The following is a 17,899-nucleotide window of genomic DNA, read 5'->3' as shown; positions in this document are numbered from 1 at the left end:
ATAAATCAAGAGACTCTATAGAAGAAATCTCAACTATCAGTCATTCTGTTCCTCTTTTTAATCCTTCCATGTTTTTGTTTTAAAATCTATCCCAAAGGGAAGAATTGAACTAATTTTAAACAGACTTTTTAATGCAAAAATATACACAAGGGAGCAAAGGGCAAGAATTTAAATTACGTGCGATGATGAATTTTTTCCAGATAATACAGTTATTTGATAACACTAGCTTGTCCTGAAATTTCTCATTTGCAATTAGATGTATGCTGCTTTTTTGTATTCAGGAGAAAATGTTACCAAATAGACTCATGGGGTTTAAAAGATTAAAAATGAAACAAAACAAAACAAACTCAAACTGCTGGTACTCAGTTCAATAGATATAGGAGACTGGGAATATGATTCTGGTTTCTTAAGCATTTGCTGACCTCCTGAGGTCCAGTTTTAGGAGTCTGAGCAATTTATTTTAGCATTTTTGTGGTGTTTCACAGAGCTATGGTATGTCAGGGTTGGCAGGAGCTTGGATTAATATCTAGTCCAAATACCCAGTGCTTGAATCTTTCCTTCAATATCTTTACAAAAAGTCAATGGGGAGTTCATTTTCTTATAAGATATTTCATTTCGTTAACGGACGATTCTATAGGAATTTTTTTTATGTTGAACAAAAATCAATTAAAATGTATTTATTGAGTGTGTACCATGTTCCATATACTGTTTAAATTCTGAAGATACAGCAATGAACAAAACAGGCAGAAATCCCTATGCTCTTGAGCTTGCTTTCTACAGGAGGGAGATTGTGAATAAGGCAAGTAAAATGAAGAGCATGACAGGAGATAATTAAGAAAGGAAGAAAGAGAGTGTCAGGAGTGGGAACTTGCAATTTTAACTAGACTTGGAAGGAAAGCCTTCACTGACAAGTGACTTTCAAGTGGAGTCCTGAATGAGACATATGAATGTCTGGAGGATGAACATTTTAGGTAATGGAAACAGTAAATGCAAAGGCCCTTGGCAGGCATGTACATAGTGTGTTCGTGGAGCACTAGTGAGGCCAGTGTGGTTGGAAAGGGGGATACCAAGGAGAGAGCAGTGGGATATGAGATTAGAAAGTGAATGGGAGTGAAATCATGAGGACCATTGTAAGGACACTGGATTTTTCTCTGTAAAAGGTGGGGAGTCACTGGAGGGTATTCAGGTAGGGAGTAATGGGATCTGATCTGTGTTTTAAAAGATTTGCTCTGCAAATAAACTATACAGAGAAAAATGTGGACTTAAGGAGAGTCATTAGAGGCTGTTACTATACTTCAGACCAGAGATGCTGGTATATTGGATGAGAAGAGGTGTCCAAAGTGGTTGGGTTCTGTATATATTTTGCTCTTGGTGCTTTTCAAATTTCACTTGCTGATCCTAGCATTATCATCTGGGGCTTATTTATCACATGTATTTCTCCTTCATTTATTTGGAATAAAAAATAGGATAAATCTTCCCTTTGATTCCCCTCCTCACTCTTTGTAGGCAGCAACCCTAATACATGTGATGTGTATCTTTCTATTTGTATGAATTCTTATAAAACAGGCATTATTCTTTTATCATAGATTTTTAATTTAAGTAGATGGCATTGTGCTACAGGTCATATTTTGTTTCTTCCTGTATTTTAAAGATTTATTTGTGCTGCTGAATGTACCAAGAGTCTGCTGCTTCTGGATGAAGCAACTTCTTCAAATGAGACCACTGAACTATGAAAAGACTCTTCTAGCATCTGTTTCCCCTGAGTTTTTTCCTCTCCAGTCCAAACCTACCCACTTCTTCCAAGTGTCCCCAGATAACATGGCTTTGAGCCTTTTCCTGGCCTGGCCACTCTCCTCTGAGCCTCCCATCGTCTATCTCTGCTCACAGACCTGGACTTCTGAGAGTAGTACCTATGCCTGGAAACCCCTTGCCATTTGTCAGACATGGAAACAAGGTTTAGTGGCTGAGAAATGTCTGGAGGGACTCTGGGGGCTAGAAAACAGAAGCCAAAGGACAAAGTGAGGCTCCATATTTCACATGTGCCCAGAGTAGGCCTTTGCCTTAGTATTCATGTGCACTATATAGTAGTGGTTAAGAACTTGGGCTCTTGGATCATATAAATGTCGGTTTGCTTTCTTCTTCTCCTCCCTACTGGTTGGGTGACTTTGGATTAGTCACTTAGTCTTTCTGAGCTGCATTTTCCCCATCTTTAAAATGGTGATAATCCCAGGATTAATTTCTTAGGGTTGTTGTCAGTATTAGATATAATTCTGTATGTGAACCTTTTGTCATTGAGCCTGACTCAGAGTGGATCTTTGGTAAATACTGGGGTAGTTTTAAAATATAAATTTATATAAACTCAGATTATTACCGAAAATGAAGTATGGGGTGTTTACTTGCATTACAAAAGATGTGAAAGGATTCTTAAAAAAATTTTTTTTAACAGTTATTTATTTTTGAGAGACAGAGACAGAGCACGAGCAGGGAGGGGCAGAGAGAGAGGGAGACACAGAATCCAAAGCAGGATGCAGGCTCTGAGCTGGCAGTGCAGAGCCCAATGAGGGGCTTGAACCCACACACTATGAGATCATGACCTGAGCCCAAGTTGGATGCCTAACCAACTGAGCCACCCAGGAGCAGAGGATTCTTTTTAATAACCGTTTCTCCACTGTACTTACAGTTTGCTTTAAGTGAACAAAATTTGGCTTACATGTTGCTTTTCAGCAGTACATACTATATAAAGTGTGCGATGGCAGGAAGGAGATGCAGCCATGACAGTAAGAAGTATGTTAAAAGCCCTATGCAGACATGATGACATTGTTGTGTTTTTTTTTTTTTTCTCTCTCTCCTCTGTTTCTTTCTCTTTCTGTCTTTCCTTTCTCTCTCAGACTCTGTATGCTTGTAGTCTCAGTAGTGGGCTATACTTTTAAAAAAAACTTGAGGATAACACTATACTTTCAGAAGTAATTACCCTATTTTTCTGGTGAAAACCTACAATAAAAATATAGATGTGCTGGATTTGAAGAGACTGGAAGAGTTTAGTGTCACTGAAATCACAGGACTGGAAGGGAATCCAGAGGTCACCAAACACTCTCTTATCTTTTTACAGATGAGGACACTGAGACTCACAGAGGTGGGGTGACTTGGCTAAGGTCACCCAGCTTATAAATGGCACAGCATGGGCTCAGATTCCCTGTCCAGTGTTCTTTATTCTTATGGTTCCTATTAAGAGTTGGGTTTTAGTCACCTATTTTTGGATTATTTATTTTGTGTTAAAAACTCAAGAGAATAGACTTTGTACCTTCCCATAGTAATCTATCCCAGTAAGAAAAATTTTCTTTAAACACAGTCCAACTGCCTTTTGGAGCAATTTAAATACCCAAAGTCAGAACTGTGGTGGTTCCGTTACATTCTGGATATGGTTAAGAGAAAGAATACACAATTTAGGTTGCACACGTTTAATTTGCTTTTTCCTCCTTCTGTCCCCAGCTTGAACTTTTTAAAGGCTCCACCTTCTTTCTTCCCTGCTTGTATTTAATCTCTCCCCCACTGGAATGTGAGGATCATGCATGATATCATCTTTATCTGTTTCATTTCCTGTTGTATGAAGAGGGCCTGGCACAAATTAAGGGCTAAGTGGATGTTTGCTGAGGAACTAGTGAATTTATGCAGTACCTATGATGTGCCAGGCACTCTTCTTGGCACACTGGGCACATAGCCACCCTTAGTCCTCAGAGTAGGGAAGAGTCTGAGAGAGAAAATAGATGTCTGTGATGGAGAAGCAAGGCTTAAATTCACCCTATCTGTCCTTAGCAAACTCAGAGGAAATTTTTTTTAATCTTTTGACTAAAGAGCAAGCAACTTTTCTCCCTAACCTTCAAGTCATAATGCCACAACATACCATGCCTCAACATGCCACACTGGGACTGTGTATACATGTGCACATACTCACATATTTGTGGGTTAGTATGTTGTGATGTAAGCAGCACCTAAATTCTTCTGTCTTCCTAATACGTATTTCTCATGGTCTTGCTTGGTGTCTAAAATCTTCATGATCAAAATGACTTTCTGGGTTAAGGAATATCTATAATAGACCCATTTTAAATGATAAATATTTTACCTAGAGACACCAAACATTAACCATTAGCAACATCAATACCTTTACATGAATTAGCTTTTCAGCTTAGTCACAGAAAACAGCAGAGAATATGGGAAATGAGCATCAAAACAGTTACGAACTGTTTTGATAAGGGGACTGAGAATGTTGTGGAACAGTGCTACTCATAGTGTGGTTTGGGGATTGACGCTGGTCCACCATGAGATAAAGTACCGGTTATGAAGCACTCTTTTAATTTAAGCTGTTTTTTTTTTTCTTTTGTGATCAAGAATTTCTCATTGAAGGAAGCAGCATGTTAATTTATATTCTAGTGCAAACCCTTTATTTCAATGCCGTCTGCTAACAAACTGAAATGGACAGCTACTTTGAGTAGCATTGATCTAGAAGGCAGGCCAGTGTCTGGTTAGTTTGCCTTACTGAGGCATAGTGAGAGGATCCTTGGGCTTATGGGAGCAACATGAGGATTCTGTTCCCTGGAGTTGGGCAGCAAAGACAGAGATCAGTTTGGCTTACTTTATGTATTTGTCTAAAGATTAGGTTGAGTTAAGATTGTTTTCTTTCTTTCTTTCTTTTTTTTTTTTTAATTTGCTTCAGCATCTTGGCAAATGTATGCTATAGGAGACACTCAACACATTTTGTTGACCATCATTGTGGTGCAACAGAAAGAACGAAGAGGCAAATAGAGTTCAGATTCATAGTACTCTATTTATTAGCTGGTTGAACTTGGGCAAATTTCTTAACTTTCCTATTCTCTCATTTATAAAAATTGGAAGCCACCGTGTAAGTGTCATAATAATGATTAAGTGTAGTAACATCCCTAAAAGCAGAGTTCTGGGTCCACAGATGCATTTTTTGAATAAATGGATTGAGTGATATTTCCCATGTATTCTCTCATTTACTCCTCTTAACAATACTGTAAGGCAGGAGCTATTATAAACCCATTTTGCAGATGATGAAACAGAGGCTTAAAAAACAAAGCCTGAGAAAAGTTAAATAGTTTGCCTGAAGTTGGAGCTGAAGCCAAGATGACTCAGAGCAAAAGAACTGCTGTAAAGCAGCACCCACGATTTTCCTAAATATAACTTTGTTATGTTTGATACCAATGACTTGGCTGTGTGGGAAGTGGCTTGATAAAGGAACAGGAACTGAATCCTTAAGCCTCCAATTTATTGTTTCCACTTTACAGACTACAAAACTGACTTGGGTGAGGAAACTCTACCAAAAACTTTAATATGAAGAAAAAAAGGAAGGTGAGATTCCTCTAAATAGCTTAGCAAAGGTCAGTAGGATTAATATACCCTCTGAACATGGTTATTTTAGCTGAAATAAGGAACCAGCATGGGGAAAACTTCACAGACTCCTTGGGTAATAGAAATGTAATATATTTGTCCTTTTTTCCCTTTCTTTGTGGTGAATGTGTGATTACATGAAGCAAGTTGGTAGAACAAATGGTTACACCAAAAATTTTTGCTCTGGAAATGGGTTGATTATCTGTAAATGTTATTTTTCATTCTGAGATTCATCAAAATCATTAACTCAAAGTACCTTGAAAAGAAAGAGTAGATAATGGGCAGCTAAAATTGATGGATTGGAAGTCTGGAGAAAATGTATGCTCTTGGGGACATTTGCAATTGCCTCCTAAGTTTTATATAATTTAAACAAACTACCTCTAACTCACTTTATAGGTCAAACTTAATTTTTAACCTTCTGTGAAATGAAAATTAACCTTGAGGTAAGTTCATGGAATTTCCCAAGTAGAAATTAGAGTCCTAGCAGACATGAATAAAAGTGTTCCCAGAAAAAAAGGTCATGTGGTTAAAAAGTTTTGAAGCCACTGGGTTCAGCAGAGTTCATAGATTTCTTTAGTGCAGAACTTCTCAGAGCCTCTAAGTGCTAATGTGGACATGAGCCTCGCAGAGGGCTGCAAATCGCATAAACTAATTTGACCATACAACCCCACCCCAGTGCTTCTTTTTTTCTCCCCTGAACATGTTTTAACATCTTGTAGGGTTAGTGTCCTCTGGAACATACTTTGAGAAATATTGATCTTCTCCAACCCTTCTCATTTTGTAGTTTAAGAAATGGAGTTTCCCAGAGTTATATACCTTATATTCAATAACTTTTGTGCTTGCTTATGAGGTGTGACTTTAAAGTTTGTGTTGCCTTATGAGGTGTGGCAATTATAATTTTATGATCATAGAAATACTGTTGGAGATGAGTGTTAACTTTCAAAATGGAACCCAGGAGTGTGTTTACATTGAGTGTCTGGATGATGGTTTCTTCATTCAAAACTGTTTCAGAACTTCTCTCTTGGATATTGCTGTGCCCATGAAACAATTAGCCTCAGGGCTTCAGAGCAACAACTGACTGGTATTCTTGCAGTAGAAAGAGCACTGGATTAGGGCAGCAAAAAAGAAAAAAAGAACTTTGGTTCTTTTATTCTACACTCGACTATTAACAAATTAAGGGACTTAATTCCTTAAACTCTCAAAGCCCCAATTTCTTCATCTGCAAATTTGGTCATTAGAATAGCTTTTTATAGGGACTTTGTTTGGATTAAATCAGCTAATGCTTGTGTACATCCTTAATGGGAGAGATGGATGTTAAGTGTGTAAACTCTGGAAGTTGACTTCTTGAGTTAGATTCTCGGTACTGCTGTTTACTAGCTTTTTGACTTTGGGAAATGTATTTTACTTCATTTCCTCACTTTTAGAATGGGAATGTAAGAATTGCTACCTTATAGGGTTGTATAGATTAATAAAATATGTAAAGTGCTTAGCACAGTGCCTGACACATAGTAAATGTCCTATAAATGCCTGTAAAGTATTAGGTGAATCAAAAGTGGTTCCCTTTCAAGAGAATTCTTGATTTTCTTAGGAGTGCATAGGTAGAAAAGTAAGGTAAGGAAAAGATAATTAAGAGGACAAAATTTAAGAATGATATCTTGGGTAAAAAAAATTGCATGTTTTATTGACTAATCTTGGCTCAGAATGATCAGCTTTCACATTAATTATCTATTACTGTGTAATAACATCACGAGCTTTGTGGCTTAAAACAAACTCATTTATTATCTCAGTTTCTCTGGCTCAGGAGTCTGGGCATGGCTGGGTCCTTTGTAAAGCTGCAGAGTATTAGCCAGAGATGGGTCTCATCTGAATGCCTGGCCAAAGAACGGTTTTCTTCCAAGCTCACGTGCTTGTTGGCAACATTCTATTCTTTCTGGGCTGTTGGCTAAGGGCTTCAATTTCTTGCTGTCTGGGCTACCCACCTCCTTGCTCTGTGGACCTTCCCAGCATGACTACTTGCTTCCTCAAAGCCAGCAAGGGAGAGAGAGTCTACTAGCAAGATGGGTTACAGTCTTAGATAATGTAATTATATTCATGTAATTAAATACATGTAATTATATGTATTCTGTCATCTTTGCCATCTTCTCTTGGCAGGAAGCAAGTTATGGACCCCACTCACACTTGAGGGGAGGGGATCACACAAAAGCATGAACACCAGGAAGCAGGGGCACCTGCATCCAGGGGCACCAGGAAGCATGGGGGCACCTCAGAGTCTGCCTGTAGCTGGTTGTTTTCCAAAAATCAAGCCTAGCTGAAAAGCCCAGATGAAGATTTTGACAGAATGTGCCCTGAAACTAATTTTAAAAGATGACATATTTTGAACAAAAGTAGCATAGGTAGAGTATGAAAAATCTCCCAAGATGACCATTTTGAAAGGGCAGTACCTATTTCAACCAGAATTTACATCTTATCATGCTGTTAGAAGTCAGTTATTTCATGCTCAAATTTCATCAATTCCAAAACTAAAAGGATTTTCCTTATAGTCCACATTCATTCATATACTTTGTATAACCTTTTGGCATTCTACCCTGCATAGACTTTCCCCTAAAGACCTGTCCAGGCTGACAGATAGGTTGACTGAAGGTGCTTTTCCTATGCAGCAAATCTTAGATATGACCTCTCATTACCTACAGAGATCTGAAAAGATAAATTTGCCTTTATTGAAATTTCCTTGATCTTGTGTGTGCTGATCTCTGAATTTACCACATAATCGCACAAGCATTTGCTTCTCTTTGACTATGTAGTCCTGTGGGAGTTTGTGTTAAATAGTTCCAGTGGCCTCTATTATAATTAGATACAGTCACCAGGCACTTAGTATTGAACCTCACAACATGGAAGAAGTGTTGTATAGAATTGTGTTATGCTCACTCATGTGATAATCACCTTGAGGAGAATGACACACACAGGCATCATAAAGAAACTGACACTAGGTAGCTTTCCAAACATGGTCTTGGAGTATAAGGTCATCTTAACTTTGGGGCATAAGGAAGCTATAAGGTCAACAAATCACAGGGTGCCTGTGGAAGACAGGTTGTAGGTTGTGTTTAAACAAGGGAATATGAGGTTATAGCCAACTCTATGAAAAATGGAAGTGAGCAAGAAGTCTTGCTTAGTTTCTGCTCCATAGAAATTGCAGTGAGCCAGTAATAAATGCATTTGGATGCTGCAAAAGCTCCCTGGAAGAAAATCTTTTGTGATGATTTTTCAGAACTCTGATCCATTCCCCAGAATTTGCCAGTCATGTATTGATTCATTATTTTCACTTCATTTGAAGCATTATTCATCTATGACTTTGGTTTGTGGTTGAGTTCTACTGAGAATAAAATCAGAAAAACGTTTCTACTTGAACTTCATTTTTTTTTGGATGTTCTTCATAGTACAAACAACCTGTAGTGTTTTTGTCATAGGCAAGTATATGTTTGTTTGTATTTAAATCTGATACACTCTTCATTGAAACTTTGGATTAGGGTGGAGCCTCCTGGCTGTACATGTAAATTTATAAGTAAGTTCAGGGTTTCTTATAATTCTTATTGTTTTGGCAAATTAATATTCTTAGGCTTATACTTAAAAAAATTACATTCCTGAAAATAACGAGCTCAAGATCACAAAAGAGAAAAACTCTAACCCTATCTATGACAACAGTATTGAACAACAAAAGATCTCATCATTACATTAGATTTTAGTCGTAGGTCTGCTCCATATGTGACGTTGGGCAGTTCACCAATTCAGATATTATATAAAGAGCATTTGAGCTTTAGAATCCCATAACTCCTAGGTAGTCAGAGGGGTAGCAACCCTTCATAAACAGTGTCAGCTTTTTAACCTTTGATCTTCTGATATTTTCAAGGGATAGCTGAGGTCACTTTGTGCTGACACCTATGAGCAGGGATGAAAGAGGAAGTACAGTGATGATAAAAGGATGAATAGTGGGTCCCAGACTGCCAAAAGAAAGTGTTATTGATAAATCCAGCCACATTTATTGAACATTTTCAAGTTCAGGGCATAGTGTCAGGTATTGAAGAAGGTGCAAAAAGGATTAAGACATAGTCACTGCCTTAAAATGCTGACAAGATAGAGGAAAAATAAATGTTATAAATTAATAAATAAGCCCAAGCAAAACAGGCAAGAATTATTATTGCCACAAGGGAGATTCATTCAAGGTGTTATTAAAGTTTACATGGAATTATTGTGTCTAGTTTGGAGAGGTGGGCCCAGAACAGCTTTCATTAAAAGATGACATTGCAATAGACCTTAAAGATGGAGAGGAGTTTGATGAAAGTGGAGGGAAGGGGGCTCTGGTTACAGGGAAGATGCACAAGCTTAGGCTTGGAGATGGGAAAACATGGGCTTTGGGGGTAAAATTGAATAGTTCTGTTCAGTTGGATATAGGGCAGTTTTGTTGAAAGAGTAGGCAGTGGGCTCATGGCTTTATCCAAAACAAAATTATGAAAGCCCAGATAGGTTATATGATTGGGTATTCTGGCTTATCAGCATGCTGGCCTTCTGAGACAAACTCCTTTTTATCTTTATGTCAATAGAATGCATTTTAAGGATACAACTGTCATTCTAACAATATCTTGTCTTTTGCACTGACCCATTGGAGTTATACAATCTCTGTCTGTGTAAAGCAGTGCTTTCTAACAGCATTAGAGAAATAGCTAACGTCTTAATTATTCAACAGCAACAAGCATCATCCAACATTCATTTTGGCAGAGCATTAAAAAAAATCTTCAAGGCTTCTGTTTGGAGAAAAACTACACTCTACTTAGTGTTTCCTCTTGAAAATGAAAATGGTCTGGTTCTTGAAGGGACCATTTCCAAACCAGGCTAAAGAATATAGTACCTCTTTTACTTTTATCACCTGGTGGCTGTCACCTTCACATTGCTTTTGGGATTAACTGTTCTTTAAATATTGTCTTGTCTTCTTTGGAGCACTTTTTTTTTTTTTTTAAAGCAATACTGAAATTCCATGCTGGCTTCCTGTGTTATCAAAGACCGTGGAAAGGCATGTAAGGAATAAGCTGCTCTTGTGCAGTTTGCCTTGTCTTTGTCAATTGCAGGCACAACTCTCATGAATTATTTAAACTACTATCCTGGAGTGAGCCCAGGAGTACTTCAGGTATTCATAAAGACATCTCCTGAAACTTCCTTTAAGGAATCATAGTCTCAGGGGTAATGAGTAAAATGAGGGGGCAGCAGCAGTTGTAGGACTAAAATAAACATTGGGCCAAAGTCCTGAACTGAAATTTGGGCATTTCCATAACCAATGTCTGTTGTTACCTAACTTAAAGTACTTTTTATACATGGAAGAGGCTGGCAAGGAGGGAGCAAAGCAAAGTAACAAAAACTTTAACAACAGGAAACGTTTTCCCAGTGCTTAGGTGCCAGGAGCTATATTCTGAAAAATCCCATATTGTGATTAGTATTTTCATTTTTCAGGTGAGGAAACAAAAGTACCAAGAGATAAGTTACTGATTCAGAATCACATAGTAAATGGTGGAGTTGAAATAGACAATAGTTTTTTCTAAGGACAGAGGATTCAACTTTGTCAGTACAGCTGAGGATAGCAAACATGGGGAGACTTGTGTTCTTTGATGTGGTGGATGCTGTAGGACCCTGCCTGGTTCTTTTTGTGGGTCTAAAGCACTCATTCCCTCAGTTTCTGGGAGTATTGGTAGCTGATTCTTGGCTGAGTCCTTCTTTGCCATTGCTGTCCTCAGAAGAGGACCACTTCACCTAAGGTCATACTCTCCTCTCTGGGAAGCCAGAATCTAGACTTATCAATAAGAGAGTGGTATATGGAGGCCCAGGTCCCTTGCCTTAAGACTGGACATCTCTGAAAGGCTGTCTCAGCTCCAGAGTCCTATATGGGATCTTGGGGTCAACATCCTAATTATATTTCTCTCCTGCATGCGGTATTGAGTCTCCCCACCAATAATCTTCTGCACAAACATCTCAAACTCAGTCTGTTCTTGAACTAAGAGACTGGTATGGTGGAAAGATCTTGGGCTTTGGAGCCTGGAACCTTGGCTTTTCCTACTGGATCCAATACTTCCTTCCCAGACATAAGATTTTGGGTATGCTATTATCTTCCTGAGCCTCAGTTTCATCATCTGTTCAGTGGAAATGATATTCTAGGGTGATTGTTAGGACTAAGTAAGATAAATGTATAAACTATATATTGCATGATGGTTAGCCCCTGGGTGGTGCCCAGTTAACATTGTTTATGGACTAGTAGGTGGCTGGTCCTACAGTCTTGGCAGGAGGTGGCTAGGAAGAAGAGAAACCTGGAGGTTCTCTGGTGAAGGTCAATTGGATAGGTGCTAGGAAGCCTGTGGCCTAATCAGTGCTCATCATCCTCTTTAGTGTGAGACCCATAGTGATGACTGACAGCTTCAGCAGCTTTGCTTAATGGCCTGGCTTCAGGGGAGTTTACTAAGCTTGGTTTGTGCTGAGCTTGGTTTGTCCTGTCAACTTATATATATTGTGTATTAATTATACATATTTTAATAGATAAATCTGTTTTGATTTTCCTGTATAAATGGATATGGGTATGTGGTAGGGAGAAGGGGGAAGGAAGGAGGGAGGGACAGACAGATAGATTGAAAAAGGGACTGAGTTCGCTTCATGACTTCCTTTTTTTCATTTTATTTTAGAGAGAGAGAGAGCGAGAGTGAGTGAACAGGCAAGCAGGGGAGAAGGGCTGAGGAAGAGAGAGAGAGAGAGAGAGAGAGAGAGAGAGAGAGAGAGAGAATCTTAAGCAGGCTCCATGCTCAGTGAAGAGCCCAACATTGGGCTCCATCCCATGACCCTGGGATCATGACTTGAGCTGAAATCAAGAGTCAGATACTCAACCGACTGAGCCACCCAGGTGCCCCTAGGTTCATGACTTTCAAACTCTTTGACCATGACCTTCAGTGAGAAGTATATTTTACCTCACTACCTGGTACACATATGCAAACACACAATCAAAATAAAAATTGCAGGAACTAATTTGTGCTTTTAGTATGTACAATGCATTGTGATCTCTCCTGCCTACTCTATTCCATTCTATCCTCTTTCTGAATGTCTCTGAAGGCTCATTTTCTTTCTTCTTAGCTTAGTAGAGATCTGGCTCTGTAGGTCTGAGACACTCAGCAGAAGAACAGGGCTGAGCTCTGGAGTGTCCCTATCACTTTCTGAAGAGGAAGCCCCTGTGATCTATACAAGTTGCCTCAGTAGAGATATGTGGATTCCTCTGTACTGATTTGCTTGCTGTGTGCATCTGGTCCAGTCAACTCAGTAGGATGAGAGCTTGGTGATCTTATGCATACTGTTCTTTACTTATCAATGTTATTCCTACAAATCCTATTTTGTATTTACTTTGCATGGCACTAGGAATGTCTGTTGGTGACCACGCATCCCCTGCCCCCAGACAACTGAGAGATACATCAAAACTAGTGGGAAAGGATGTTTTGAAAAGCTCAGCAGATATCTCTGGCGTGTGCCTCCCCACTCCCAGCAATGAGAAGCCTTGTTGTGGAGCAATAAAACACCATTGGAAGTAGAAAGGAGCTTTCTGACACTTGTTAGCTGGGTTGTGCTAGCCAGAGAATGTATAGTGCAGAATGAGTAAAACTCCGGGGTCTGATGTGTGCATGTGGCACCAAGGTTCATAAGCAAAACTGAAGTTTTGACAAAGTCCCCATTTTTTTCTACTGCTTTAAGTGTTTGGGGAAGGTACCTTAAAGATGTGTCTAAACCCTGGCACTACAGACAGATGGGGCAGATAATTCTTTGTTGTGGGGGCCTGTCCTATATATTGTAGGATGTTCAACAGCATCCCTGGCCTCTATCCACCAGATGTTAGTAGCGCCCACCCCCCAGGTGTAACAATGAAAACTGTTTCCAGACATTGCCAAATGTCACCTAGGGCAAAATTGTCCTCAGTTTAGAACCACTGCTTTTGATTGACCCTAAACATCATTAATGCTTTCTTGTATACACATCATGTTGTTATTTTCTTTTCTTGTAAAAGGTTCAAAACGCTTCTACTTTGAACACGTAATGTCAGACATTTAATACTATTCCTTCTTATTTGACATACAGGGATATCACTTTTTTGTATACAGATGTTTGACATACTTTTACAGTTGCTATTAAAAATGCTATAGGCTACCATTAGGCATAGTAATGAATAGACATAAATATTTTCCCCCCTTTGTTTGATTGATAGGGTCACCAGGGAGAATACTGTTAGAAAGGCTTACTGGGTAATGAAAAATGGAGTTCTACTGGATATTGATTAAAGAGCAATCCTTCAACAGTAAGTTCCATGATTAACTCTACAACTTATTAATAAATAAATTTCAATAAAATATATTAAGTGTTAGCTGTTTCCAAGGTAAATGTTAATAGTAGAGTCTACAGGGAGCCTTTTTTAGAAATGAAATACAGAAAAGTTCATGTGGTATCATTTAAGACACACTGTGAATTTAGTTTCAGCTTGCCCCTGTTCCTGGCTAGGTTTCTCTTTCCTCCTCCAGAACAATATTAATGTGTGCTAGGAAATGCAAAATTCTTTAACCTAAGCAGAACATAAGGAAGGAAAGGGTAGCAACTGGGAAAATAATAATAATCACACTGCATGTTCCAAAGCGTTTGGATTGTCTGGTCTTTTGAATAGACCCCATTATGGTGCTTCTCCCCTAGCAGAGAGGTTGCAAGCCTACTGGGCGGGGGTGGTTGCTGGCCTTCAGAGAGGCACAGAATCACTCAGAGAGAAGTGAATGTTTTTTGTATCCAAGAAACAAACAGTAGTTAGCCTCTCAGCATTTAATAGCCATGGCAAGGTGAAGATCACCAGAGAAAGCTGAGAAAATATTGTAGAACTTGCCTGTGAAACCTTACTTACCAAGGCTGTTTGGCTTACAGAAAAAGGAACTAAATGTTTTGGAGTGGTGCTATTTTTCTTTCTTTCATTGTTCCTTTATCACTGTCTTTTATTTGTATTCCTCTTTTGTTGCCCCTTTGCTCTATTAAGCAGTACAGGCATGTGTGTACGCACATACACATACACAGGCACACTCACACAGACATATGCACACACTGTGAAATTTCTGCTGGGCCCTCATTTCCTTTCCTAAAAGCTATGGAAATAGAAGAGGACTCAGCTTTTGCATAGGTTCTATCTGCTTGGGGTGAGCTCTACCTTATCAGATACCTCTTTGTCTACATTTTGCTTACTTTCACTATCTCTCTTACAGAAGAGGACAGGAATTTGAAAATATATATTTAAAATAAGTTTTAAAAAATAAGGCCTTTTATAGGATTTACTTTGTTCCTCCATTATGAGAATATACACACTTAGAAAAATTTGAATTTAAACAAAAGAAATTCCAAAGGAGAAAGGGGAAAATGGGAAGGAGGTGGTGGGGAGAGAGAGAGAGACAGAGAGACAGAGAGACAGAGAGACAGAGACAGAGAGAGGGAAAGAAGACCTCTGTATATTCCTGCCACTCAAAGGTGACCACCAGTAGGCTTCTGATCAACATTATATGGGACACAGTACACTGTTTTGCAGTTGATAGCTTGCAAGCTCCATGAAAAAGGAAGAAGGTTGGGGTGCCTGGGTGGCTCAGTTGATTGAGCGTCCGACTTCGACTTGTGTCATGATCTCAGGGTTTGTGAGTTCGAGCCCCTCGTTGGGCTTTGTGCTGACAGCTCAGAGCCTGGAGCCTGCTTCAGATTCTGTGTCTCCCTCTCTCTCTGCTCCTCCCCTGCTCACACTGTGTCTCTCTCTCAAAAATAAATAAAGATTAAAAAAAGAAAAGGAAAAAGGAAGAAGTCCGGCCTGCATTAATCTTTGTTTTCTTTGTATTCTTAGCAGAGGCTAGCTAGCACAAAGTAAGACCTCTATAAATATTTGTTAAATGTTAATTATTTTTGCTTTACTCTTAATGAAGAGAACTGCCTAGCAAAAGGTGAAAACATGCAGGATCACAGAATGCTGCAAGCAATCATTATGGTTAAACCCTTCAATTTATGGACGAGAGACATCGAGCTCAGAACGCTTTAGGAACCAGCCCAAAGTCTAATAGTGGCAGAGCCAGGAGATAACTCAGTCCTGTTCTTTCATAATCAGTCTTTTATAATCTAAAATCCTTTTGATTGAGGTTGCTCAAGAAAGTCCAACAGTATTTGTTTATTTAAAAGGAATCTTTTCAGTTTAACCTTTTAGGTGAGTTTGAACATTTATCTTTGAGTTTCTCTTTATCATTGGTTTTAGCCCCAACATCCTGTTCACTCCTGGGGACTTAAAAGTTTAGATGTCCAGCCCCCTACCTAGATTTAGAATGTGTGGGACTTAGGCATTGATATTTTAAAATAATTTTCACAGGTGATCCAGATATTCAATAACATCAGTCACAGGTGATCCTGTGACATTCAGTGATGTTTGGAAAAATTGCTCTAGATAGTATACTTCACGTCCTTGACAATATTTCTAGAGTCCGTTTCCAATGGAGCTGAATTTGAGACTCTTACTCTTCATGAAAGTGTCACATCATTACAAATATACCATGATTTTCTACCAGGCTGCTAAATTATTAGTATTGGGCATTTAATTTTATAAATGGGTCTATTTTGGCTTTTTTTGAAGTTAACAAGTGTGACTTGCACTATCTATTTCATCTTCCTCTTCTTTTTCATCATAATAGAAGTTTCTGCTTCTACACATGGCTGCTCAGCAAAAGACCACGATTCCCAACTTTCTTTGCTGCTAGGTTTGGCTATGTGACTTGGTTTGGCCACTTGGATGGGAGAGGAAGTAATACGTGTAAATTGGATCATACCTTAAAAAAGGAAAGAAGTTTGTCCTCCTGGTCATTCTTCCCTTCATGCTGGAGAGCCATCACACCAACTCTGATCCATACTATTATGTGATAGAAATAAAGTGCTATCTTGTTTAAGCCCTTGTATTTTTGTCCTTTGTTACAGCCAGTGCAACAAGGCTGATAAAATGTAAATTATAACTTTGGCTTTCCTTTATCTCATTTCCTTTGTTTATAATCAAATAACTGGGATCAAGTCTCTTATATTCTTTGCAATTCAGAAAGTTTAGCAATGCTAGCTGCACCTAGTTACTAAATAGCTGTATGTTGATCAGTGCCAGTCTGTCTGCACTGTAAAACAGAAAAAGAGATAGACAATTTCAACCTGAGACAAGTGCATTAGCAGGGTGATAGAATCATAGAAGAACATAGTGACAGAGAATGACACTTGTTCATGAAAATCCATATTCTCTTCTTCCAAAGCACACTTTCCCTGGAGTTAGATGTGGTCCCATGACTGAGCTCTTGATTCATTCTGTTAGATCACTCTATCTTTAAATCACCTTACCTGCCTTCACAAAGTTTGCCACTCTAACTTCTCTTCCTGTTTTCCACTTCCCTATTCAGACTAACTTCTCTTGGAGTCTACCAAAATTTGTGTGCTCAAAATATACTTTATGCATTTTTGAGTTGAGAAACAGATTTTCTACTGCCTTCTCTCACCCTATCACAATATTCCAGCCATGTCCAACATTCATCTTGTAGGTTGCATTCAGAGAGAAACTGTTCATTCAGAAAAGTAACATTGCACTAATGTGCTTGCTTTCTGCTTCAAATTAATTTTTCTGTTGTTCCTTCTTGAAGTATTGTTTTTATATACTTCTTATTTCCAGTCTTTCTTGGGCTATGTGCCACATTTCTGGCCTTGGGAAAAGTATTCCTGAAAGCACATAGAAGTATCTTTTATAACATTTTGTTTTCTCTGACAGCATAATGCCTGCTGCAATCTTTGTTTCTCTGTTTGTTCTTCAATTGTCCTTAAAGTAGGAGCATTTATGTATTTCTAACTTGGATGTCCTCTTCCATTGTCAGGTGCTGATTATAGCATGTATTGGTGGAACTGAAACTAAAGCTTGTAACAAGTCAGTGAGTACTCATTAATGGGATGGCAAGTGTAAAACTTGAAGTATGAGAGTCATTTCTAGAGGCTTACTTCTTTGCAAAATAGAAGAGTGACAGTATAAGAAGGTACTCATGTTAATGCTGAAAGTATAGTTTTAAATGTCAAATGCTCATAAATAAAGATGGTCTTCAAAATATTTACTTGCATACAGTTTAATTTCATCAGAGTGTGGATTTATTTGGACTTTCTGCTAATAGAAGAAACTTCAGTTCTTTAATGTGAAACACCTCAATCTAGCCACCAGTTAAGTTTCCAGTTAACTCCCACTGTATTCCCTGCATGCCTCCCTATTCATGTTTGCCTGAATATACCACCTGCATTAGTTAGGGTAACATTAGCTCCTGTAACAAGTAGACCCTAAATGCATAATGGATTCAAACACAGAAGAAGTTCATATATTTCTCACTGAACAGTCCAAGGTGGGTGCTCCTGGTGGGCATGA

General features: G+C 38.7%; 1 long non-coding RNA gene across 2 annotated transcripts in view; it reads left to right on the top strand.

The window, feature by feature from the left end:
- LOC122237738 overlaps window positions 1-16,364 on the top strand; it is a 32,101-nt gene extending 15,737 nt beyond the window's left edge. The window contains exons 1-3 of one of the 2 annotated variants that reach the window (XR_006216361.1): window positions 5,303-5,367; window positions 13,679-13,768; window positions 16,161-16,364. This is a non-coding gene — a long non-coding RNA (uncharacterized LOC122237738). Of the gene's footprint in view, window positions 1-5,302; window positions 5,368-13,678; window positions 13,769-16,160 lie in introns of those variants that run through there. The other variant, XR_006216360.1, reaches the window with a different exon arrangement.
- Window positions 16,365-17,899: the final 1,535 nt, after the last annotated feature.

This window comes from Panthera tigris, chromosome B1 (assembly GCF_018350195.1).
Source record: "Panthera tigris isolate Pti1 chromosome B1, P.tigris_Pti1_mat1.1, whole genome shotgun sequence".
Classification (NCBI taxonomy): domain Eukaryota; kingdom Metazoa; phylum Chordata; class Mammalia; order Carnivora; family Felidae; genus Panthera; species Panthera tigris.
This window is presented reverse-complemented; position numbering and strand designations above follow the sequence as displayed.